General features: G+C 39.5%; 1 long non-coding RNA gene across 1 annotated transcript; it reads right to left on the minus strand.

The window, feature by feature from the left end:
- Window positions 1–216: 216 nt before the first annotated feature.
- Window positions 217–1,198, minus strand: LOC128293990 (uncharacterized). Its single transcript, XR_008284156.1, has 2 exons — window positions 1,161–1,198; window positions 217–451 (listed from the first exon to the last, which is right to left on the minus strand). It is a non-coding gene; the product is annotated as an uncharacterized LOC128293990 (long non-coding RNA).
- Between the last annotated feature and the right edge of the window lie 24,776 nt (window positions 1,199–25,974).

Consider the following 25,974-nt stretch of genomic DNA (forward strand, 5'->3'; position numbering starts at 1 on the left):
CAATCTCACGTCACTGCTGCTGCCAGCACCTGTTACTAAAGCAACTATGCCTATTTCATGATTTCCCTTTGATCTAACTAGTGATTCATCATACATGTCACAAATTATGATCATGACTAGCCATACCAAAGGCTAATCATTGTCAAACATCTCCCTACTACACTATTGCCATATCATGAATTTTAACACCAAAATAATCAACCATGGCATATGGCATAAAAATCAATTACCAAGACTTGCAACTTAACATTAGAGAACTAAATCCAACCGAACATTTATGCCATTTTCGCATGGCTAAAAGTTTACATACCAAAGTTCAACAAAGCATATTAGCCTATACATGCCAAAATGTTCTCCTAGACCGACTACAAAAAAAGATACCAAAAGTTGCTAGCCGGTGTGATGACTTCGATGACGATCACGAGCACGCAAAAGGACGAGTCCAAGAAACCTAAAATAGGCGACAAGCAAACACCGAGTGAGTATATAACTCAGTAAGCCATAAGCATTATATTGCCGTTCAGTAATAATATATCATAAGAGAAAATAATTAATGCGGGATTAAAATCCTCCATCCACACCCAAAGCGTGCTATAATTCCTTAGGCATTTCGGTTTGATCTCATACCAAGCCCTACTTTGATATTTCATACATTACACCATATGACATTGCATGCATTTATCTTCAAGTATAATCACCACATAGGTCAAGACTTACCAAGCTAAATTCCAAATATAAATAAAATGTCTATTCCTCATGAGCTCAAGGTGTTTACTCGCATCACTGTCCATGATTGACTCGGTAAGGCCGCATACGTAGAGCATGTATGTTCATTTGAGGATGTGTAATAAGCCCGCACACTTAGTGCTTAATAGTCGAACTCGCACACTTAGTGCTATATAATCAAACTTGCACACTTAGTGCTATACAATTTGAACCCGCACACTTAGTGCCAATTTGTGATCATAAATGTTTACACCCGCACACTTAGTGCTGAAACCAATAACTCAATACATCTCACCTCTTTTCTTTCCATTCAATACTTTCGTCACCACATACATACATGTATATATATATATATATTTATCATTCCATTCAGCATCATTACTTGGACATTACGACCATTTAAATTAGTACAAAATAAGTGCTTAATGACTTACCTTATATTGGATGAAATGATTCCCAATCGACTACTCGATTATCTTTGCTTTGGCTTTGCTTGATTCTCCCTCTTTGATGTCTTGATCTAAAATGAATACATTTAGTAGTTTAATCTTCTTGCTGGATTTTTATGTGTATAATTTAATAGTTTTCACCCCATTTCACAACTATCCTTGTTCAAAATATCAAAACCTCAACCAATATTCGATTAATGCTTCAAGGTCGAATGTATTGTCACCATTAAGTTAATCTAGTCTCAAGTATTTTTAATCCTAATATACAACATCATGAATCAACTCAACCTTATAAGCCAATATTACTCCTACAATCGATTGTAAAGAGTTAACAAAGAAAATATATTTTCACAAACATATACACCCATATGGCCGATTATACCAAATCAAGTTTAACCTTACTTATCTCAAAATTTTCATTCCATACTATCATCCCCATGACATAGCAAAGTTTTGAACCATGGACTAATTAGAACTAAAACTAGCAACTAAAAACATGCATGAATCTCATGGCACAACATCAAACATACCTTAATCTAGATACAAGGATAGCCAACCTCTTCCTAATCCTCTTCCAAACCAACCATGAGCAAGAACCCCTTTCTTCTCCCTTGGGATTTTCGGCCAAAAGGATGAAAAAAAAATGAACAATTTTTTTTGTTTTCTTTCTCACCTTCACGGCAATGGGGAGGGGGGGGGAGAAGCCTTCACACACACATTTTTTTTTCTCATTTTTTTATTGCTCATGCACCTTATTTTATTTATTCCAACATAAAACACTCACCCAACATGTTTCATGACATGTTTTGCCCATGATTCCTTGTCATGGCCGGCCACTAACACTTGGGGGAAATTTGACATGCAAGTCCTCCTTTTGACTACATGTACTATTAGGTCCTTATAGATTAGCCTATCATTTTCAAAAGTGTCATACAAGTCCTACTAACTGAATTCACATGCAATCGACTAAACCAAGCTTGAAATTTTCACACATTCATAAATACATATTCTAGACAATAAATATTACGTTCAAACATTTCGGTGACTTCGGTTTAGCGGTCCCAAACCACTTCCGACTAGGGTCAATTTTGGGCTGTCACAACTCTCCCCCACTTAAGAAACTTTCGTCCTCGAAAATCTTACCGGTAAATAGGTTTGGGTAACGCTCTTTCATAGAGTTCTCGGGTTCCCAAGTAGCTTCTTCCATCCCGTGTTTGAGCCATAACACTTTTACTAACGGAACCCTTTTGTTTCGCAACTCCTTCACTTCACGAGCTAGGATACGAATCAGTTCTTCTTCATAACTCATATCGGCTTGAATTTCAATCTCGGAGGGGTTTATTACATGCGAAGGATCGGATCGGTAACGTCAAGCATCGAAACATGGAAAACGTTGTGGATCCTTTCGAGTTCGGGGTAAAAGCAACCTATACGCTCATCGGGCCAACTCGTTCGGAGATCTCATACGGCCCAATGAATCTCGGACTCAATTTGCCCTTACGGCCAAATCGAGTATCTTTTTCCAAGGTGATACCTTAAGAAACACTTTGTCTCCCACGATACTCAATATCTCTTCGTTTTAAATCCGCGTCGACTTTCTCGACGATCGATCTTTGCTTTCGGACTCTCACGAATTATACTTACTTTCTGTTCAGCATCTTTAATCAAATCCACTCCGAAAATTTTACTTTCACCGAGCTCGGTCCAAAATAATGGTGTACGGCATTTTCGACCATACAAAGCCTCTTAAGGCGCCATCTTAATGCTTGACTGAAAACTATTGTTGTAAGCGAATTCAATCAAGGGTAAATACTGTTCCCATGAACCACTAAACTCGAGGATGCAACATCTCAACATATCCTCAAGTATCTGAATTATCCGCTCGGATTGACCATCGGTTTGGGGATGAAAAGCGGTGCTAAAATGCAGCTTGATACCCAAAGCTTCTTGCAATTTCTTCCAAAATCGTGAGGTGAATCTCGGATCTCTGTCCGACACAATAGAAATCGGTACCCGTGTAATCTCACAACTGAGAAACATACAATTCAGCTAGCTTATCCAATGAAAAATCCGTGCGTCGGGGATAAAGTGAGCCGACTTAGTCAATCTATCAACGACGACCCAAATTGCATCTTTCTTACTTGCCGACACCGGCAAGCCGGATACAAAATCCATCGTAACTCGTTCCCATTTCCATTCGGTATCATGATTGGTCAAGCAAACCCGTGGGCACTTGATGTTCGCCTTTACTTGCGACATACTAAGCACTTCAAACAAAGTCGAAATGTCTCGTTTCATACCATGCCACCAAAATCTGGCGTCTCGTGTCATTGTACATTTTCGTACTCCCGGGTGAATTGACATTCGGCTACAATGAGTTTCGTTCGTAATCATAGAAATGAGTTCAATTTCTTGGGACACACAAACGATTTCGAACCTCAAACAATCGTCATCATCAACTTGAAACTCGATTCCATATTCGAACACATTCAGCCCGTTTGCAACCAATTCATCATCGACTTTTTGAGCTTCACGAATTTGATGAGTCAACAAGGGTTTGGCCTTTAATTCCGCCACTAGTACATTGTCGGATAGAATGCACAAGTGTACATTCATCGCTCGTAAGGCAAACAAAGTGATTTACGACTTAGGGCATCCGCAAGCACATTAGCCTTTCCGGGTGATAGTCAATGACAAGCTCATAATCTTTTAACAACTCGAGCCAACGTCTTTGTCGCAGATTCAAGTCTCTTTGAGTCATCAAATATTTGAGACTTTTGTGATCCGAATACACATGGCACTTCTCACCAAATAAGTAATGTCGCCATATTTTCAAGGCGAATACGATGGCAGCTAATTCGAGATCATGGGTCGGATAATTTTTCTCATGTGGCTTTAATTGTCTCAACGCATAGGCCACAACTCGACCTCCTTGCATCAATACACAACCCAACCCAAGTAGGGATGCGTCACTATAAATGACAAACTCTTTGCCTGATTCGGGTTGCACTAAAACTAGAGCTTCAGTCAAATAAGTTTTCAGTTGATTGAAACTTTTCTGACATTTTTCCGTCCATTCAAACTTAACATCTTTTGAAGTAGCCGTCATGGGTGTGGCTATCATCGAGAAACCTTTTACAAACCGTCGGTAATAACCGCAAGTCCCAAAAAGCTCCGAACCTCATGAGTATTTCTGAGGCTTCCAGCTAAGTATGGCTGAAATTTTGCTCGGGTCGACTCGAATACCGATGCCGATACCACATGACCCAAGAAGCTAACCTCTCTTAACCAAAACTCACACTTGCTGAACTTAGCATATAACTGCTTATCCCGTAAAATTTGCAACACTAATCTCAGGTGTTCAAGATGTTCGGTCTCATTTCTTGAATAGACCAAGATGTCATCAACGAACACAACTACGAACCGATCCAAATCTTCGTCTCAAGATCCGATTCATCAAATCCATAAATACCGCGAGGGCATTAGTGAGCCCGAACGGCATCACTAAGAACTCGTAGTGACCGTACCTCGTTCGAAAGCGGTTTGGGTACATCCGAATCTCGAATCAGAATCGATAATAACCCGACCTCAAATCTATCTTCGAAAACACTGAGGCTCCCTTTAGTTGATCGAACAAATCATCAATACGCGGTAACGAATATTTATTCTTTATCGTCACTTTATTCAGCTGACGATAGTCAATACACAATCTCATGGTTCCGTCCTTCTTTTTCACAAACAATACTGGTGCACCCCAAGGTGAGAAACTTGGTCGAGCGAAACCTCTATCCGTCAATTCTTGCAACTGAGCCTTCAACTCCTTCAACTCGGTTGGTGCCATACGATACGGTGTTATCGAAATTGGCGTAGTCCCAGGTACAAGCTCAATACCAAACTCTATCTCCCGCACAGGTGGCAAGCCCGGTAATTCTTCGGGAAAAACGTCCGGGTATTCACTAACCACCGGCACAGATTCGGGTTTCTTTTCTAACTCTTTGTCACCAAGTACATACGCAAGGTACGCTTCGCACCCCTTTCTTACGTATTTCTGAGCCAACATTGACGATATCACAGCTGGCAACCCCTTTAAGTCCGTAGACTCAACTCGGATCATCTCGTTATTTGTGCACCTCAAGTCAACAGTTTTTCTTTTGCAACTCACCACCGCGTCATATACGGTCAACCAGTCCATACCAAGAATAACATCGAATTCATCAAATGGTAAAAGCATCAAATCGGCAGAAAACAGGATTCTCGGATCATTAGAGGGCATCTCTTACACACTTTGTCAACAAGCGCATATTGACCCAAGGGATTTGACACTCGAATTACGAACTCAGTAGACTCAATAGGCAGAGTCTTACTGGATGCTAAAGTCTCACATACATAAGAATGAGTAGAGCCAGGGTCGATTAATGCAATTACATTAGTATCAAAAAGAGTGAAAGTACCAAGGATAACATCGGGGAGGATGCTTCCTCTCGTGCACGGATGGCATATGCCCTAGCAGAGTCTGGTCTCGGATCGAACAGTACCGTATCGGTGGCCCCTCTCGACTACCACTCCTACCTCCTGAAATTCTTGGTGGTCTACCTCTAGTCATCATTCCACTAGGTCTTGCACCTTGCATCCTATTCTTCTCATCAAGCTCCGTGCAATCTCGAATGAAGTGGTCCTTCGAACCGCATCCGTAATGAGCCCTCGTTAGTAGACTTACCCCAACATTCACCTATGTGTCTTCTTCCACATTGGGGGCATTCAGTTTTCTCTTGACGGTTATTGCCCACACTAGCTACCAAGTAGCTCGGAGTCCGTCGATGGTCGTGCTCTAATGGAAATTCCCTTGATCGTCCTCGATTTATTAGTGTCCTCCACGAACTTCTTTACAGTAGAGAACGGAGCTTTACCCATCGATCTCTTACGATAGTCTTTAGCTTCAAATTCAGCCTTCTTCTTCTCCTTTCCAAGTTCTTCCGCCTTGCGTGCTCTTTCGACTAGCGTTACGAACTCCTTTATCTCCAAAATACCCACTAGTAGTTTTAAATCTTCATTCAATCCTTCTTCAAATCTTTTGCACATAGCAACCTCATCGGCCACACACTCCGAGCATACCGGCTAAGTCTTACGAACTCATGTTCGTATTCAGTCTTGTCATACGGCCTTGCTTGAGTTCCAAGAATTCCTTACGCTTTTGATCGATGAACCGTTGACTAATATATTTCTTTCAAATTCATTTGAAAGAAATCCCAAGTAACTCGCTTCGTTTGGGACTATGGAGATCAAAGTCCTCCACCAATAGTAAGTCGAGTCTCGCAACAAGGATATAGCACACTTTAGACATTCATCGGTGTGCATGATAGTTCATCAAACACCGAATGGTGTTATCAAGCGTAACTTCGGCTCTTTCGGCATCATCAAGAACTATGGCCTTGAACTCCTCAGCCCGCTTCCTAATCAAGTCTACAGGTTGCTTACTCAGCCTCATAGGATCGATGGCGATGGCATTACAGTGCTCTTGGGGTGGATTATTCAAATTCGGAATTGTTGGACAGTAGGATTGGTTCGGGCGTATTATGCGACCCACTCATTCATCATGGTAAAGAAGGCTTGTTTAGCCCTCTCACCCTGATTATTCGCAGATGAATGAGGTTCAACAGCGGCGTCCTTGTGCGAGGAGCAGCCGCTACACTTTCAACGTCATCCGCCAAGGTTCTCTACACCGGATCCATTTACTAATCAAAACAAAAATTTTAACCGTCGTAAGTCATCACACATTTAAACATTAACATTAAGGCATGTATAGCTAGACTCATACGTGCTATGGTAGTCCTAGAACCGACTAAACCATAGCTCTGATACCAATAAAATGTAACACCCGAACCCGAGACCGTCATGCGAGTCGAACACGAGGTGTTAATGCACTTCAAGCCACTTATTAGAAATTTCCCAGACAGGCTGCCAATCTGCATACGGGTCGCATTAAAAATCATATCTTGAGTTTTGAAACTCGAAATCCAGATCCGTAAATTTTCCCCGAAACTAGACTCATATATGCATTTACAAATTTTTTTCTAGAATTTTTGGTCGGGCCAATTAGTACAGTTTATTAGTTGAAGTCCCCCATGTTACAGGGATCGACTACACTGACCTTTGCGTATTTTGACTTGGATATCTCCTTGTACAGGGCTTCAATACTGATGCCGTTTGTTTCTATAGAAACTATACTCGAAAAGGAATCTGTACATATATGGCATGGCTTCTAATTATCTCTGGTTAATTCATGATGAATTCCCAAAGTCAGGACAGGGACTCCAGTAACCGTTCTGGCCCTGTCCCACGAGAACTTAAATATCTCTTAACATACAGCTCATATGGTTGCTTCGTTTCTTCTATATGAAAATAGACTCATCGGGCTTCGATTTCATAATTCATTCATTATTTAATTCCATTTCCCCTATTTTTAGTGATTTTTCAATCTCACGTCACTGCTGCTGCCAGCACCTGTTACTAAAGCAACTATGCCTATTTCATGATTTCCCTTTGATCTAACTAGTGATTCATCATACATGTCACAAATTATGATCATGACTAGCCATACCAAAGGCTAATCATTGTCAAACATCTCCCTACTACACTATTGCCATATCATGAATTTTAACACCAAAATAATCAACCATGGCATATGGCATGAAAATCAATTACCAAGACTTGCAACTTAACATTAGAGAACTAAATCCAACCGAACATTTATGCCATTTTCGCATGGCTAAAAGTTTACATACCAAAGTTCAACAAAGCATATTAGCCTATACATGCCAAAATGTTCTCCTAGACCGACTACAAAAAAGATACCAAAAGTTGCTAGCGGTGTGATGACTTCGATGACGATCACAAGCACGCAAAAGGACGAGTCCAAGAAACCTAAAATAGGCGACAAGCAAACACCGAGTGAGTATATAACTCAGTAAGCCATAAGCATTATATTGCCGTTCAGTAATAATTTATCATAAGAGAAAATAATTAATGCGGATTAAAATCCTCCATCCACACCCAAAGCGTGCTATAATTCCTTAGGCATTTCGGTTTGATCTCATACCAAGCCCTACTTTGATATTTCATACATTACACCATATGACATTGCATGCATTTATCTTCAAGTATAATCACCACATAGGTCAAGACTTACCAAGCTAAATTCCAAATATAAATAAAATGTCTATTCCTCATGAGCTCAAGGTGTTTACTCGTACCGCTGTCCATGATTGACTCGGTAAGGCCACACACGTAGAGCATGTATGTTCATTTGAGGATGTGTAATAAGCCCGCACACTTAGTGCTTAATAGTCGAACTCGCACACTTAGTGCTATATAATCAAACTTGCACACTTAGTGCTTGTAACACCCCAAACCCGAGACCATCGCCGGTGTCGGACCCGAGGGGTTAACAAGCCAAGTTCACATGTTTTTGCCCACCAATTTGACATTTCCAGTCAGGCTGGAAAACTGCGTCACTGTCGCCTTAAAAATCATATCTCGAGTTTCAAAACTCGGAAACTGGTTTCGTAAATTTTCCCTGAATTTAGACTCATATATCCATCCATGAATTTATTTCTAGGATTTTTGGTCGGGCCAATTGGTACAGTTTATTAGTTAAAGTTACCCATGTTACAGGGATCGACTGCTCTGACCTTCGCTCGGTATAACTTGAATATCTCTCTGTACAGGGATTTAATGCTGGTTTCGTTTGTTTCTAATGAAACTAGACTCAAAATGGAATCTGTACATATAAGGTATGTCTCCTAATTCTTTTTGGATAATTTATAGTGAATTTTTAAAGTTGCGACAGGGAACCCAGAAACCATTCTGGCCCTGTCTCACAATAGCTTTAATATCTCTTAACCTGTAACTCCTATGACCATTTCGTTTCTTCCATATGAAAATAGACTCATCAAGGTTCATTTACATAGCTTATTCACTATTTAATTCCATTCCTATGAATTTTGGTGATTTTTCACATTCACGCCACTGCAGCTGGCAGCATCTGTTTTAAGGTAGGACTTACCTATTTGGTAGTCTCCATGATTCAACTAGTCTTGCCATACATAGGTTCATATATGATCATTTTAACCATGCCAATGGCTGATCATATGACCAACATTCCCATTTCAAGCCATAGCCACATCATGACACCAAATATATACATACAACCCACAATTAGTCTAAGTTCATGCTTCCTTTTCGAGCCATTTTCGCATGGCCGTACATACTTACATTACAACATATTTAACAAACAAGGGGTAGTCCTATACATGCCATCTCAAGTTCAACCAAAATTTATACCAAAATGGAGGCTTGATAGTGTGGATGACTTGACTTCAACGATCCCAAATCCGATTGCCTTGAGCGAAATCTAGAAAACCGAGAGCCAAAGCAACGGGTAAGCATTTTTATGCTTAGTAAGTCTCAAGGGATATAATCAACTCTAATTACAGCAATACATTCACATAGCCAAATGCATCATTTCATTTGTACACATTCCTACTTCACACTTCATCATTATATAATTTCACAAAGTATCAATCAATTCAATAACTGAAATTCATTAGTCGATTGAGCGAATGTTGCTCAAACATGTCGACTTTCCAATGCACATATAACGTACCTTATCCTTTGGGCTTTTCGAGTGTGCTAATTGAATTCATTACAGCAACCAACACTCACCTCCAGCCCAAGATTCTTCGAATATAACCGGATATAATCACGTGCACAAATGCCTTGGTCTTAGCCGGATAAAATGTCTCGCACGAATGCCTTGGTCTTAGCCGGATGTAGCCACTAGCGCAATTGCCTTGGGTCTTAACCGGATATAATTTCCAGCATAATTGTCTTGAGTTTAGCCGGATATCATTCAATTTCCCATGAACACATACATCAATTATCATTGGACATACATAATTCATTTTCGTTACTAAGGCTCAAACGCAATTATAGTCACAAGCATATTCGCCTTGGGACTTAGCCCGGTAGAATTCAAATACTCATGCATACACAATCAATAATCAATACACATCCATACTTTATTTCACACAATTCAAGTACGGTCACTTCTTGAGGACTTACCTCGGATGTTGTCGAACGGCTTTTTCGGCTATTCGATCACCTTTTCCTTCCCTTGTCCAATTGTGGTCTTCTAAGCTCTTGAGCTAATTCAAACAAATTCAATTTATTAAAACCTCATTGTGCTAGCTTTTGGCGAATATGACAAGGAGTTTAAATGGTCATATGGCCACCCTTTAGCTTGAATACACAATGGTCATGCACATTTTATACTACATCAAGCAATTCAATACAATTTATTCGAGCATCAAGGAAATGCTAAGGCCTTCAATAGGCTACCCAAGGCCAATATTCATGTACATGTTGAGGTCAATTTTGCACTTAATACCTCACAAAACAGCATGCAATTTACTAATTAATGCTTTGCGTTGTAGGCCCAAAACTTATAATATAGCATCAAGCACCTACATGTGTGCTAGGCAATTGTGCTTGCAATTTCACAAGCATTCTTCCACATCTTCTTCTTTAAACCAATATATTCATCACTTAGTTCATAACCAAAACATAATGTGCAATCATATATATGCATATATGAGCATGGCAATTTCAAGGTGTCCATAGCCATCCAAAACACAAATTTTAACTAACATGCAAGAAGCATGAATCATGCTCAAGAATGCATCATGGCGAATATGACAATCATGCTTCTTTTCAACTTCAATCATGATAAAACAAAAGAAAGCTCAAAATCTTACTCATGAGTAGACAATCCATCATTGCATGCATCATCATCAAGTTTCACACTTAGCATGCAATGGCTTTATCACCACAACAACTTTGGCCAAATGCCATTTCCATGGCATAACAAAGATTTGAGCCATGGCTAACATGCACATCAAATTAGCAACCAAAACATGCATGAAACTCCCAACACAACCTCATACATACCTTACTCTTGATGCAAATTTAGCCAAATCACCTTCTAGATCTCTTCTAAACAAAGGAAATGAAGCAAAAATCCTTCTTCCTCTTAGTATTTTTGGCCAAAAGGAGAGAACAAGGATGAACAATTTTTTTGTTTTCTCTTCTTGGTTGCACGGCAATGGGGGGAATGCTACTCTCACACACATTTTTTTCATTCTTTTCTTACCCATGCTTATTTGTTTATTATTTCTCCCTAATGCCCAACAAAACATGTTTCATGACATGTTTAGCCCATATCTCTTTGTCATGGCCGGCCATCACTTGTAAAAGGGAATTTGACATGCAAGTCCATTATTTTGCATGCATGCTTTAATTAGTCATCACACATTTCCCTATCGTACTTTCAAAGTTCACTACTAAGTCCTTTCTAGTGGAATTCACCTTTATAACACTAAATCAATCATCATAAAATGTCATACATGAGCACACACATATTATAGGCATCAAAATAAATTTTAATTATTTTTATGCCTCGCTTTGTGGTCCCGAAACCACATTCCGACTAGGGTCAATTTTGGTCGTCACAACTCTCCCCGCTTAAGAAATTTTCGTCCCGAAAATCTTACCGTAAATAGGTTTGGATATCGCTCTTTCATAGAGTTCTCGGTCTCCCAAGTAGCTTCTTCTATCCCGTGCTTGAGCCATAACACTTTCACTAGTGGAACCCGCTTGTTTCGCAACTCTTTCACTTCCGTGATAGGATACGAATCGGTTCTTCCTCATAACTCATATTGGCTTGAATTTCAATTTCGATGGACTAATCACGTGCGATGGATCGGATCTATAGCGTCAAGCATCGAAACATGAAAGACATCGTGAACCTTTTTGAGTTCGGGGGCAAAATCAAGCGATATGCCACTGGACCGACTCGCTCGATATCTCATATGGTCCAATGAACCTCGGGCTCAACTTGCCCTTACGGCCAACACGAGTATCTTTTTCCAAGGCGATACTTTGAGAAACACTTTATCACCCACGATACTCGACATCCTTACGCTTCAGATCCGCGTCGACTTCGACGATCGGAGGCTATCTTGACTTTCACGGATTACTTTCACTTTCATTCAGCATCCCTAATCAAATCCACCCGTAAATCTTGCTTTCACCGAGCTCGGTCAAAACAATGGCGTCGGCATTTACGACCGTACAAGGCCTCGTAGGTGCCATCTTAATACTTGATTGAAAGTCGTTGTTGTTGTGGCGAATTCAATTAACGGCAAATACCGCTCCCATGAACCACTAAACTCGAGGACGCAACATCTTAACATATCCTCAAGTATCCGAATTATCCGCTCGGATTGACCATCGGTTTGGGGGTGAAAGGCGGTCTGAAATGCAACTTGGTACCCAAAGCTTCTTGCAACTTTTTCCAAAATCGCGAGGTAAATCTCGGATCTCTATCCGACACGATAGAAATAGGCACCCGTGTAATTTCACAATCGAGAAACGTACAATTCCGCTAATTTGTCCATTGAAAAATCCGTGCGTCACGGGACAAAGTGGGCCGACTTAGTCAATCGATCTACCACGACCCAAACCGCATCCTTCTTACTCACGACAATGGCGGTCCGGATACAAAGTCCATTGTGACTCGATCCCATTTCCACTCGGGTATCGTGATTGGTGAAGTAATCTCAAGGCACCGATGTTCCGCTTTCACTTGTTGACATATTAAACATCTCGAAACAAAGTCGGAGATGTCTCGCTTCATACCATGCCACCAAAACCGACGTTTCAAATCATTGTACATCTTCGCATTCCGGGTGGATTGTCATTCGGCTACAATGGGCTTCATTGAATTATCGAAATGAGTTCGAATTCTTTGGGACACACAGATGACTTTTGAACCTCAAACAATCGTCATCGTCGATTTGAAACTCCGAGTCCTTGTTCGGAACACACGCAGCCCGTTTTGCAACCAACTCGTCATCGACTTTCTGAGCTTCTCGAATTTGGTGTGTCAATAATGGTTTGGCTTTCAATTTAGCCACTAACACACTGTCGGATCGGATAGACAAGTGCACATTCATCGCTCGTAATGTGAATAACGATTTACGACTCAAGGCATCCGCAACCACATTCGCCTTTCCCGGGTGATAGTCAATGATCAGCTCATAATCCTTTAACAGCTCGAGCCAACGTCTTTGTCGCAGATTTAAGTCTCTTTGGGTCATCAAATACTTGAGACTTTTGTGATCCGAGTATACATGGCACCTTTCACCAAATAAATAATGTCGCCAAATCTTTAAGGCGAATACGATGGCGGCCAATTCGAGATCATGAGTCGGATAATTTTTCTCATGTGGCTTTAATTGCCTCGACGCATAGGCCACAACTCGACCTTCTTGCATTAATACGCAACCTAACCCAAGTAGAGAGGCGTCGCTATAGATGACAAACTCTTTGCCGGACTCGGGTTGCACTAGAATTGGGGCTTCATCAAATAAGTTTTCATTGATCGAAACTTTTTGGCATTTCTCCGTCCATTCGAACTTAACGTCCTTTTGGAGTAGCCGTCATCGGCGTGGCTATCGTTGAGAAGCCTTTACAAATCGTCGGTAATAACCAAGCAAGCCCCAAAAAGCTTGAACCTCAAGAATATTTCTGAGGCTTCCAATTTAGTATGGCTGAAATTTTATTCGGTCGACTCGAATACCCGATCTGAGATACCACATGACCCAAGAAGCTAACCTCTCTTAACGAACTCACACTTGCTGAACTTAGCATATAATTGCTTGTCCGTAAAATTTGCAGCACTAACCGCAGTGTTCAGCATGTTCGGTCTCATTTCTTGAATAGACCAAGATGTCATCAATGAACACGACTACGAATCGATCCAAATATGGTCTAAAGATCCGATTCATTAAATCCATAAATACCGCAGGGCATTAGTGAGCCCAAACGGCATCACTAGGAACTCATAGTGACCATATCTCGCTCAAGGCGCCTTGGGCACGTCTGAATCTCGGATTCGCAATTGATAGTAGCCCGATCTCAAATCTATTTTCGAGAACACCGAGGCTCCCTTCATTGATCGAACAAGTCATCAATACGTGGCAGCGGATATTTGTTCTTTATCGTCGCTTTATTAAGTCGACGATAGTCGATCTACACATCGCATGGTTCCATCCTTCTTCTTCACGAACAACACCGGCGCACCCAAAGGCGAAAAACTTCGGCGAGCAAAACCTCTATCCACCAATTCTTGCAACCGAGCTTTCAACTCCTTTAATTCCGTTGGTGCCATACGATACGGAGCTATCGAAATTGAGTGGTACCGGTACCAATTCGATGCCAAATTCTATTTCCGAACAGTGGTAAACCCGGCAATTCTTCGGGAAAACATCCGGTATTCACAAACCACGGGCGCAGATTCGGGTTTCTTCTCGATTCCTTGTCATCGAGTGCGTGCGCAAGGTATGCTTCGCACCCTTTTCTTACATATTTCGGGCCAACATCGCCGATATTACAATTGGCAACCCTTTAAGTCCGTGGACTCAACCCGAATTATTTCATTATTCGCGCACCTCAAATCGATAGTCTTGCTCTTGCAATTTACAACCGCATCGTGCATGGTCAACCAATCCAAACCAAGAATAACATTGAACTCATCGAACGGCAAAAGCATTAAGTCCGCGGAAAACAAGAACCTCGGAACACTAGGGGACTTTTCTTGCACACTTTGTTAACAAGCACGTAATGACCCAAGGGTTTGACACCAATTACAAACTCGATGAGACTCAATAGGCAAAGTCTTCTTCGGATGCTAAGGTTTCACATATATGTGAATGAGTAGAACCGGGTCAATCAAAGCAATCACATTTGTATTGAAAAGAGTGAAAGTACCGGTAATAACATCCGGAGAGGCACATCCTCGGCGTGCGGCGTATGGCATAAGTCCTAGCAGAGCACGAGCCTCGGATCGATGGTAGTATCTCTAGATCCTCTCGACCGCCAATGACATTGCCCATATTTCTAGGTGGCCTACCTCGGCGTTGGTAGCACCCGGGTTTGCACTCGACTTACATTCTGTTCATGCATCCTCGGGCAATCCTTCATAAAGTGGTCGGCCGATCCACACTTATAGCGAGAGCGATCACGAAACCAACAGCTCCCGAATGCCATTTGCCACAATGTGGACACTCGCCCTCTCTCGGCGATCATTTCCACCATCGGCGATCAAGTGACTCGTGTGGTCACGGGGTCGATCGCGTCCTCGTCTAGAAAAGCCCGAACGCCTCTAGACCGGCTCGCATCATCTCGAAATCTCTTCGATGCTTGTTGAAGAGACTTTCCGAGGACCTCTTTCGAATTCTCCAATCCCCACATCAGCTTTTTATTTCTCCTTTCTAAGCTCTTCTACTTTACAAGCTCGCTCAACAAGTACTACGAACTCTCGTATCTCGAGAATGCCAACAAACATCCTTATATCATCATTCAGCCCATCCTCGGCGTTTACATAATAGCTTCGGACGAAATGCATTCTCGCGCGTACCATTAAGCCTCACAAACTTTCGTTCGTAGTCGATAACGGACATAGAACCTTGCTTAAGATCAAGAAATTCCTCCGCTTTTGGTCGATGAATCTCGATGATATACTTTTTTGAACTCGGTTTGAAAGAATTCCCAAGTCACTTGCTCTCTAGGCACCACAAGTCGAGTACTCCACCAATAGTAGGCGGACTCAGCGTAGCAAGGAGATGGTACACTTTAAGCACTCATCGGGTGTACTGGGATAGCTCATCAAGCACCGGATAGTGTTATCTAACCAAAATTCAGCGCTTCGGCATCATCATCATCCGTAGCCTTAAATTCAGTGGCCCCATGTTTTCGAATCCTATCGACTGGGGGTTTACTTGACCTTATTTGGTCAGTCACCGGAGGTATTGTAGGTCCGGGGGTTGCATTTGTCGGGAATGGAGGTTGTGGAACAGCCGTGTTGGTTCGAATGTATTGATTAAACCATTCGTTCATCACACTATAAAAGGCTTGCCTAGCCTCGTCATTAGGATTGCTGGCCATAGGTTGAGAGTCCGCCGGCGCTGTCCCTTGCGCGGGGGCAGGCGCCACACTCTCCACATCATCAGCTATCGCTCGGTTGGGATCGGGATCCATTGCTACAACAAACACAAAGTCGAATTGTCAGAATCATCACACTATCGATTCATCATTTAATGGCATGTATAGCTAGACCCCAAACACATCACGGTAGTCCTAGAATCGACTAAACCGTGGCTCTGATACCAATAAAATTGTAACACCCCAAACCCGAGACCATCGCCGGTGTCGGACCCGAGGGGTTAACAAGCCAAGTTCACATGTTTTTGCCCACCAATTTGACATTTCCAGTCAGGCTGGAAAACTGCGTCACTGTCGCCTTAAAAATCATATCTCGAGTTTCAAAACTCGGAAACTGGTTTCGTAAATTTTCCCTGAATTTAGACTCATATATCCATCCATGGATTTATTTCTAGGATTTTTGGTCAGGCCAATTGGTACAGTTTATTAGTTAAAGTTACCCATGTTACAGGGATCGACTGCTCTGACCTTCGCGCGGTATAACTTGAATATCTATCTGTACAGGGCTTTAATGCTGGTGTCGTTTGTTTCTAATGAAACTAGACTCAAAATGGAATCTGTACATATAAGGTATGTCTCCTAATTCTTTTGGATAATTTATAGTTAATTTTAAAGTTGCGACAGGGAACCCAGAAACCATTCTGGCCCTGTCTCACAATAGCTTTAATATCTCTTAACCTGTAACTCCTATGACCATTTCGTTTCTTCCATATGAAAATAGACTCATCAAGGTTCATTTACATAGCTTATTCACTATTTAATTCCATTCCTATGAATTTTGGTGATTTTTCACATTCACGCCACTGCAGCTGGCAGCATCTGTTTTAAGGTAGGACTTACCTATTTGGTAGTCTCCATGATTCAACTAGTCTTGCCATACATAGGTTCATATATGATCATTTTAACCATGCCAATGGCTGATCATATGACCAACATTCCCATTTCAAGCCATAGCCACATCATGACACCAAATATATACATACAACCCACAATTAGTCTAAGTTCATGCTTCCTTTTCGAGCCATTTTCGCATGGCCGTACATACTTACATTACAACATATTTAACAAACAAGGGGTAGTCCTATACATGCCATCTCAAGTTCAACCAAAAATTTATACCAAAATGGAGGCTTGATAGTGTGGATGACTTCGACTTCAACGATCCCAAATCCGATTGCCTTGAGCGAAATCTAGAAAACGAGAGCCAAAGCAACGGGTAAGCATTTTTATGCTTAGTAAGTCTCAAGGATATAATCAACTCTAATTACAGCAATACATTCACATAGCCAAATGCATCATTTCATTTGTACACATTCCTACTTCACACTTCATCATTATATAATTTCACAAAGTATCAATCAATTCAATAACTGAAATTCATTAGTCGATTGAGCGAATGTTGCTCAAACATGTCGACTTTCCAATGCACATATAACGTACCTTATCCTTTGGGCTTTTCGAGTGTGCTAATTGAATTCATTACAGCAACCAACACTCACCTCCAGCCCAAGATTCTTGAATATAACCGGATATAATCACGTGCACAAATGCCTTGGTCTTAGCCCGATAAAATGTCTCGCACGAATGCCTTGGTCTTAGCCGGATGTAGCCACTAGCGCAATTGCCTTGGTCTTAACCGGATATAATTTCCAGCATAATTGTCTTGAGATTTAGCCCGGATATCATTCAATTTCCCATGAACACATACATCAATTATCATTGGACATACATAATTCATTTTCGTTACTAAGGCTCAAACGCAATTATAGTCACAAGCATATTCGCCTTGGGACTTAGCCCGGGTAGAATTCAAATACTCATGCATACACAATCAATAATCAATACACATCCATACTTTATTTCACACAATTCAAGTACGGTCACTTCTTGAGGACTTACCTCGGATGTTGTCGAACGGCTTTTTCGCTATTCGATCACCTTTTCCTTCCCTTGTCCAATTGTGGTCTTCTAAGCTCTTGAGCTAATTCAAACAAATTCAATTTATTAAAACCTCATTGTGCTAGCTTTTGGCGAATATGACAAGGAGTTTAAATGGTCATATGGCCACCCTTTAGCTTGAATACACAATGGTCATGCACATTTTATACTACATCAAGCAATTCAATACAATTTATTCGAGCATCAAGGAAATGCTAAGGCCTTCAATAGGCTACCCAAGGCGAATATTCATGTACATGTTGAGGTCAATTTTGCACTTAATACCTCACAAAAACAGCATGCAATTTACTAATTAATGCTTTGCACGTTGTAGGCCCAAAACTTATAATATAGCATCAAGCACCTACATGTGTGCTAGGCGAATTGTGCTTGCAATTTCACAAGCATTCTTCCACATCTTCTTCTTTAAACCAATATATTCATCACTTAGTTCATAACCAAAACATAATGTGCAATCATATATATGCATATATGAGCATGGCCAATTTCAAGGTGTCCATAGCCATCCAAAACACAAATTTTAACTAACATGCAAGAAGCATGAATCATGCTCAAGAATGCATCATGGCGAATATGACAATCATGCTTCTTTTCAACTTCAATCATGATAAAACAAAAGAAAGCTCAAAATCTTACTCATGAGTAGACAATCCATCATTGCATGCATCATCATCAAGTTTCACACTTAGCATGCAATGGCTTTATCACCACAACAACTTTGGCCAAATGCCATTTCCATGGCATAACAAAGATTTGAGCCATGGCTAACATGCACATCAAATTAGCAACCAAAACATGCATGAAACTCCCAACACAACCTCATACATACCTTACTCTTGATGCAAATTTAGCCAAATCACCTTCTAGATCTCTTCTAAACAAAGGAAATGAAGCAAAAATCCTTCTTCCTCTTAGTATTTTTGGCCAAAAGGAGAGAACAAGGATGAACAATTTTTTGTTTTCTCTTCTTGGTTGCACGGCAATGGGGGAATGCTACTCTCTCACACACATTTTTTTTTCATTCTTTTCTTACCCATGCTTATTTGTTTATTATTTCTCCCTAATGCCCAACAAAACATGTTTCATGACATGTTTAGCCCATATCTCTTTGTCATGGCCGGCCATCACTTGTAAAAAGGGGAATTTGACATGCAAGTCCATTATTTTGCATGCATGCTTTAATTAGTCATCACACATTTCCCTATCGTACTTTCAAAGTTCACTACTAAGTCCTTTCTAGTGGAATTCACCTTTATAACACTAAATCAATCATCATAAAATGTCATACATGAGCACACACATATTATAGGCATCAAAATAAATTTGTAATTATTTTTATGCCTCGGTTTTGTGGTCCCGAAACCACATTCCGACTAGGGTCAATTTTGGGCTGTCACAGTGCTATACAATTTGAACCCGCACACTTAGTGCCAATTTGTGATCATAAATGTTTACACCCGCACACTTAGTGCCGAAACCAATAACTCAATACATCTCACCTCTTTTCTTTCCATTCAATACTTTCGTCACCACATACATACATGTATATATATATATTTATCATTCCATTCAGCATCATTACTTGGACATTACGACCATTTAAATTAGTACAAAATAAGTGCTTAATGACTTACCTTATATTGGATGAAATGATTCCCAATCGACTACTCGATTATCTTTGCTTTGCCTTTGCTTGATTCTCCCTCTTTGATGTCTTGATCTAAAATGAATACATTTAGTAGTTTAATCTTCTTGCTGGATTTTTATGTGTATAATTTAATGGTTTTCACTCCATTTCACAACTCTCCTTGTTCAAAATATCAAAACCTCAACCAATATTCGATTAATGCTTCAAGGTCGAATGTATTGTCACCATTAAGTTAATCCAGTCTCAAGTATTTTTAATCCTAATATACAACATCATGAATCAACTCAACCTTATAAGACAATATTACTCCTACAATCCATTGTAAAGAGTTAATAAAGAAAATATATTTTCACAAACATATACACCCATATGGCCGATTATACCAAATCAAGTTTAACCTTACTTATCTCAAAATTTTAATTCCATACTATCATCCCCATGACATAGCAAAGTTTTGAACCATGGACTAATTAGAACTAAAACTAGCAACTATAAACATGCATGAATCTCATGGCATAACATCAAACATACCTTAATCTAGATACAAGGATAGCCAACCTCTTCCTAATCCTCTTCCAAACCAACCATGAGCAAGAACCCCTTTCTTCTCCCTTGGGATTTTTGGCCAAAAGGATGAAAAAAAGATGAACAAATTTTTTTGTTTTCTTTCTCACCTTCACGGCAATGGGGAGGGGGGAGGAGAAGCCTTCACACACACATTTTTTTTCTCATTTTTTTATTGCTCATGCACCTTATTTTATTTATTCTAACATAAAACACTCACCCAACATGTTTCATGACATGTTTTGCCCATGATTCCTTGTCATGGCCGGCCACTAGCACTTGGGGGGGGGAAATTTGACATGCAAGTCCTCCCTTTTGACTACATGTACTATTAGGTCCTTATAGATTAGCCTATCATTTTTCAAAAGTGTCATACAAGTCCTACTAACTGAATTCACATGCAATCGACTAAACCGAAGCTTGAAATTTTCACACATTCATAAATACATATTCTAGACAATAAATATTAAGTTTAAACATTTCGGTGACTCGGTTTAGCGGTCCCGAAACCACTTCCCGACTAGGGTCAATTTTGGGCTGTCACACTTTTCCCTTCAAAAAAATTTGGTGGATAAGATGAACAAAAATGTGATACAATTTGTTGTTTAATTATTTTACTAATATGCCTTTATTAATTTACTATAGTAACCTTATTCATTAACTTAAAATTCACCTATTTAATGTCCATATTTGTCCAGTAAAATTTCAAATGGTCTAACTACCACATAAAGACCTTCATTTTAAAGTGCTATAGCTATTAAATACCTTTAGGTCATAGAACTCAACTGTTACGCTTTACGCGATTTAGTCTTTTTTATCGAATTAAGCATTCAAATGATAAATTTTCTTAATGTAATTTTAACACAATCGTACTATCATGATGTAGAAATTAAAATAATAATAGAATAAATATTTTGATCTCATATTTGTGGTCCCAAAACCACTATTCTGATTTGACTAAAAATGGGCTGTTACAAAGAGACGGGATGACTCAAATGCAAGCGAGCATAGTTGAGCAAATTGCTCAACTTACAGTGAAGGTAGCATCGAGAGAAGTAGAGACTCAAAGAGAATATGAAGAACTCCAGCTACAACTTAAAGCGGTGGCAAAGAGAGGGAAGTAGAAGCAACAAGAAAAAATGACGAACTCTAGCTATAGCTTCAGAATATGATGAAGATGTTTCAGCAGCCACAGAATCCGCTATCTTAAAATTTTATTTTCTTATTGTGAGAATATCTTACCAATATAACTTTTAAATATAATATATTTTGTTATTTCATTTATTAATAGATCATATATGTAACAACCCAATTTCAGTGAAATCGAAACAATGGTTTTAAGACCACAAATTCGATCCAAAAATAAATTTTATTTTTATTTTATTACATGGTTCGTAATATGTTATAAATTTCATGTGAAAATTCTGATAAGAAATTTTTTTTGATTATGTGCTTAATTACAGGATGGACTAAATCGCATAAAATGCGAAAGTTGAATTCTAGTAACTAGAAGGATTAAATAGCTATGGAATTCAAAACTAGAGGTTCTTATATGGTAATTAGACCATTAAAGAAAACTATGTAGATATTTTGGAGACTCATCCATGGAAATATATAAAAAAGACAAGGACTAAATTGGAGCTTGAAATAATTTAATTAATTAAAATATGAAAAAGAAAATATCATCTTATTTACTCATCTTCTTCCCCAAAAATACATGGAAACCTTAGAAGAGAGAGAAAAACTTTCATTGCATAATTGGGTAAATTTTCTTGTCCTATTATTAGTAATTTTTATATTTTTGAAACCGGGATAGCTTAGTCTATCTATTTGGAGGATCAATTTGAAAAGTTATCAAGGTATGGAAGTTAGGTCATCGACGTATATGCTAAAAATTAGAAATTTATAGTAGAAAATGAAAGGTTGTTGGTAGATAAACAACTTTTACAAAGTGATTTTTTATGACAATATGATTTAGGGACTAAAATGTAAACTTGTGAAATTTGATGAAAAATTATGAAATTTATAGAAAATATGTGCTGTAAATTTTATTTTGAAATTTCGGTTAGGCTTGGAATAGGGAGTAAATTTCATGAATTTCATTTTTCGAGCCTAGGGACTAAATTAAAATTTATGGAAAAGTTAAGGGAAAAATGGTAATTTTTCCTAGGATGTAAATTGAGTCCAAATAAATATGAAATGTGTGAAATTGATGATTAAAGTTATTTAAAAAGACCCGTACAACACAAATTCGAGGTTAGATCGACGAAAAGAAAAGGTTTCGAATTAGTAGATTATTTACGCGAACAAGTGTCGAGGTAAGTTCGTGTAACTTAATCGAGCATGTAAATATGTTAACTTGAATGCTATGATTGTATACAATATGATTTATATTTATGTGTACATTATAAATGTGTAAGTGATTACATGTTCGAAAATGTTGGAAAAATGGTAAATTCTCATTTGAATATTAAATTTCGATGGATAAATGTGATTGTCTTATAAAATAAGGTTCTGCATTTGTTGCTGACGGGATTTAGCTCAGACGAGTAATCCTATTGATCTCATTATAGAAAGGATTTAGCCCGGACAGGTAATCCTACTATAATCCCTCTCAAGTATATGTTACAATCAGGATTTAGCCTGGACTGGTAATCCTGTAATATGATATGTGGCTCGAGAGTGTGTTCTTTGATTAAATGCCCTAATAGGTGCTCTTGAATAAGAGTTGACGGGTTATTGAATTGTACATCTTGAGTGTACTACTTGAGTATCGATCGGAATTCCAATAATTCAACGGACAAAACTCTTGGCATGATAAGGGAATTATGAGATGAAATGATAATGTCTTGAAAGAATATTGCATGATGAGCTCATCTATGTGTACTTGATGTATATGAAAATTTTGTGACTAACATGTTTGATTGAATGCATGTGCTTAGGCAATTTTGCCAAATGGATGGAAAACATGATATTGTATGCTTAAACTTAATAGACGAGATTGGTAAGTTTAGTTTCTGTTATATGAACTTACTAAGCATGTAATGCTTACTCTATTTTATTTTCCCCTGTTGTATAGTGCTCGAAACCTCCCAAAGGTTGGAGATCATTGGAGCATCATCACACTATCCACTAGCTTATTTTAGGTATATATAGTAAAATCATTTTGCTATAATGGCATGCATAGGCTAACTTAGCCATAGATGGTTTAAATATGTGGTTTGTAATCTAGCCATTGGAATGGCTAGTAATGGTTGTTTTTGATACACTTGTAATGCCATACTATGGTAGCTACATGCATGTTAAATGGTTGTTCAAATTATGCCTAACATATGGAATATACTAAGGTAAGATTATAAACATTATGCATGTAATGATATGCCATGTTGAATGATAGAATTTGCTTAATTTGAATGCTTGAAATGGTTGGTATTTGGATGTGAATTTTAGTGCAGGTCATTGGTATGATTTTGGGAGAGAAATGACGCTAGAAATTGTTTTATTTCATCTGCATAGGTAGACACACAGGCGTGTGTCTATACCGTTTGTGACACACGGCCTGGTACATGGGCGTATGGTTAGGTCGTGTGTCCCCTACACCTTTAATTCAAGAAACAGAATGCTCAGAATTAAGCATATGGGCAAAGACACAGGCATGTGTCTCAGCCGTGTGTGCTACACAGCCTAGAACACGAGCGTGTGTCTTGGCCGTGTGAAACCTGCACCTAAATTGGAAAAATAAAATTTATCGCACGACCTACTCACACAGACGTGTGGCTAGCCGTATGGCACAAGTCAGAGAGTTACACGAGTACGAACACGGCCTGCAGCACTGGCGTGTCCCTAGATCACACAGGCATGTGAGCCCTGTAACTTAGAAAATTTTTTGTAATGTCGTGAAAAATTCTTAGAGTTTCTAATTAAATCCCAACTTGATTCTAAAGTTTGTATTGGGCCTCAAGGGTCCATTTAAGGGACGATATGAATAATCTCGGTTCATGAATAGTAATTTACGTGAATTATTTGAAAAATATTCTGAACGTTTCGATAATATTCTGTAACCTTGTTCTGGCGACGGATACGGTTAAGGGGTGTTACATTTAGTGGTACCAGGTTTAGTCGATTATTAGATTTATTGTAGCAAACACGAGTTTAGCTATACATGCCTTTATATAATTCGTGATAGTGTGATATCTCCTGATCATTTTAAATGTTATTTTCATATAGTAATGTCATCCAACCAAGCTAGAGCTGAATCCGAGGAAGCTGAGAGCAATGCTTCAGCTTCAGTTCAAAGAGTTACATTTACATCTGGTAGTGAAAGGCCCATATCTGAGGGCCAAAGTGAGGAAGCAAAACAGGCCTTCTTTTAATTGATGAATGAATGGTTTACTGAGTATTTAAGAACAAACCCCGTGGTACAATGTCCTCCCCCACCTGCTCCTCAACCGGTTCTTGAGATAACACACGAGGCTAAACCTGTTAGAACTGGTAAGGCTTCTGTAGATAAAATTCGTAAGCATGGGGCAGAAGAATTTAAAGCTACCGCAGATGATAATCCAAAAAGGGCCAAATTTTGGTTGGAAAATACCATTCGGGTTTTTGATTAATTATCTTGTACACTTGCTGAATTTCTAAAATGTGCAGTATCTGTACTGAAAGATACAGCTTACCATTGGTCGGATACCATAACTTCAGTTGTTGTAACACCCTGAATTTGGGCCTAGAAGTTTTGGCCCTTGAGCATGAGAGCAGTTGAAGGCAGCTTATAATATTTTTTTGTGCATGTAAATTTCGTTAATGAAGGCTTGTTTTAGTGGTTAAGTGTGCTGAGAAGTGTTGGAGAAGTCCTGGGTTCAAACCTGGACTCTAGCAAAAATTTTGGTTTAAGGTGAATCAAACCCTGGGCATAGTAGGTAGGCCTTAAGAATATTGTTGGAGAAATTGTGCCACAAAAAGCCTTATGATCTAGTGGCAAAGTAGCGCCACATAAGAGCAGGAAGGTGGCGTCATAGAGTTGGCAAGGAGGTCCAGGGTTCGAAACTCATGGCAATCAAAGAGCATTTATTTTGCTAACAAGGGGTGGCATGAGTTGGTGTTGAATTTAAACTCTGATGATGGAGGGATCCCACATCGGGAAGCTAACATAAGAGTGGATACGAAGCTGCCTTTAAATAGAGAGAACCATGAAGAGAGTAAAGGTACCTTTCTTGGCTGATCCCTTTCGTTTTATGGCGTGCTCGTTTGGGTTGGGCGTCAGCTAAGAGTGCTCGGAGCACGGATTGACTCCAGTCTCCTATCAGGTGTGTATTTCTCACTACCCTAGCTGTAGGATGGCTACTTCGGGCCATGTGGGCCCAATGGGCCTACGGAACCAATTGGATAAGTTGTTTGATTATGTAGTAAATATTGGACTAGGCTAGGTGAATCTCATATTTGTGGCTAGATTTGGGCTAAAAGGGCCACACGAGCGTGTGGGCACATTTGGGCCGAGAATGGGCTTTAGGC

Source organism: Gossypium arboreum, chromosome 6, assembly GCF_025698485.1.
Source record: "Gossypium arboreum isolate Shixiya-1 chromosome 6, ASM2569848v2, whole genome shotgun sequence".
Lineage (NCBI taxonomy): Eukaryota > Viridiplantae > Streptophyta > Magnoliopsida > Malvales > Malvaceae > Gossypium > Gossypium arboreum.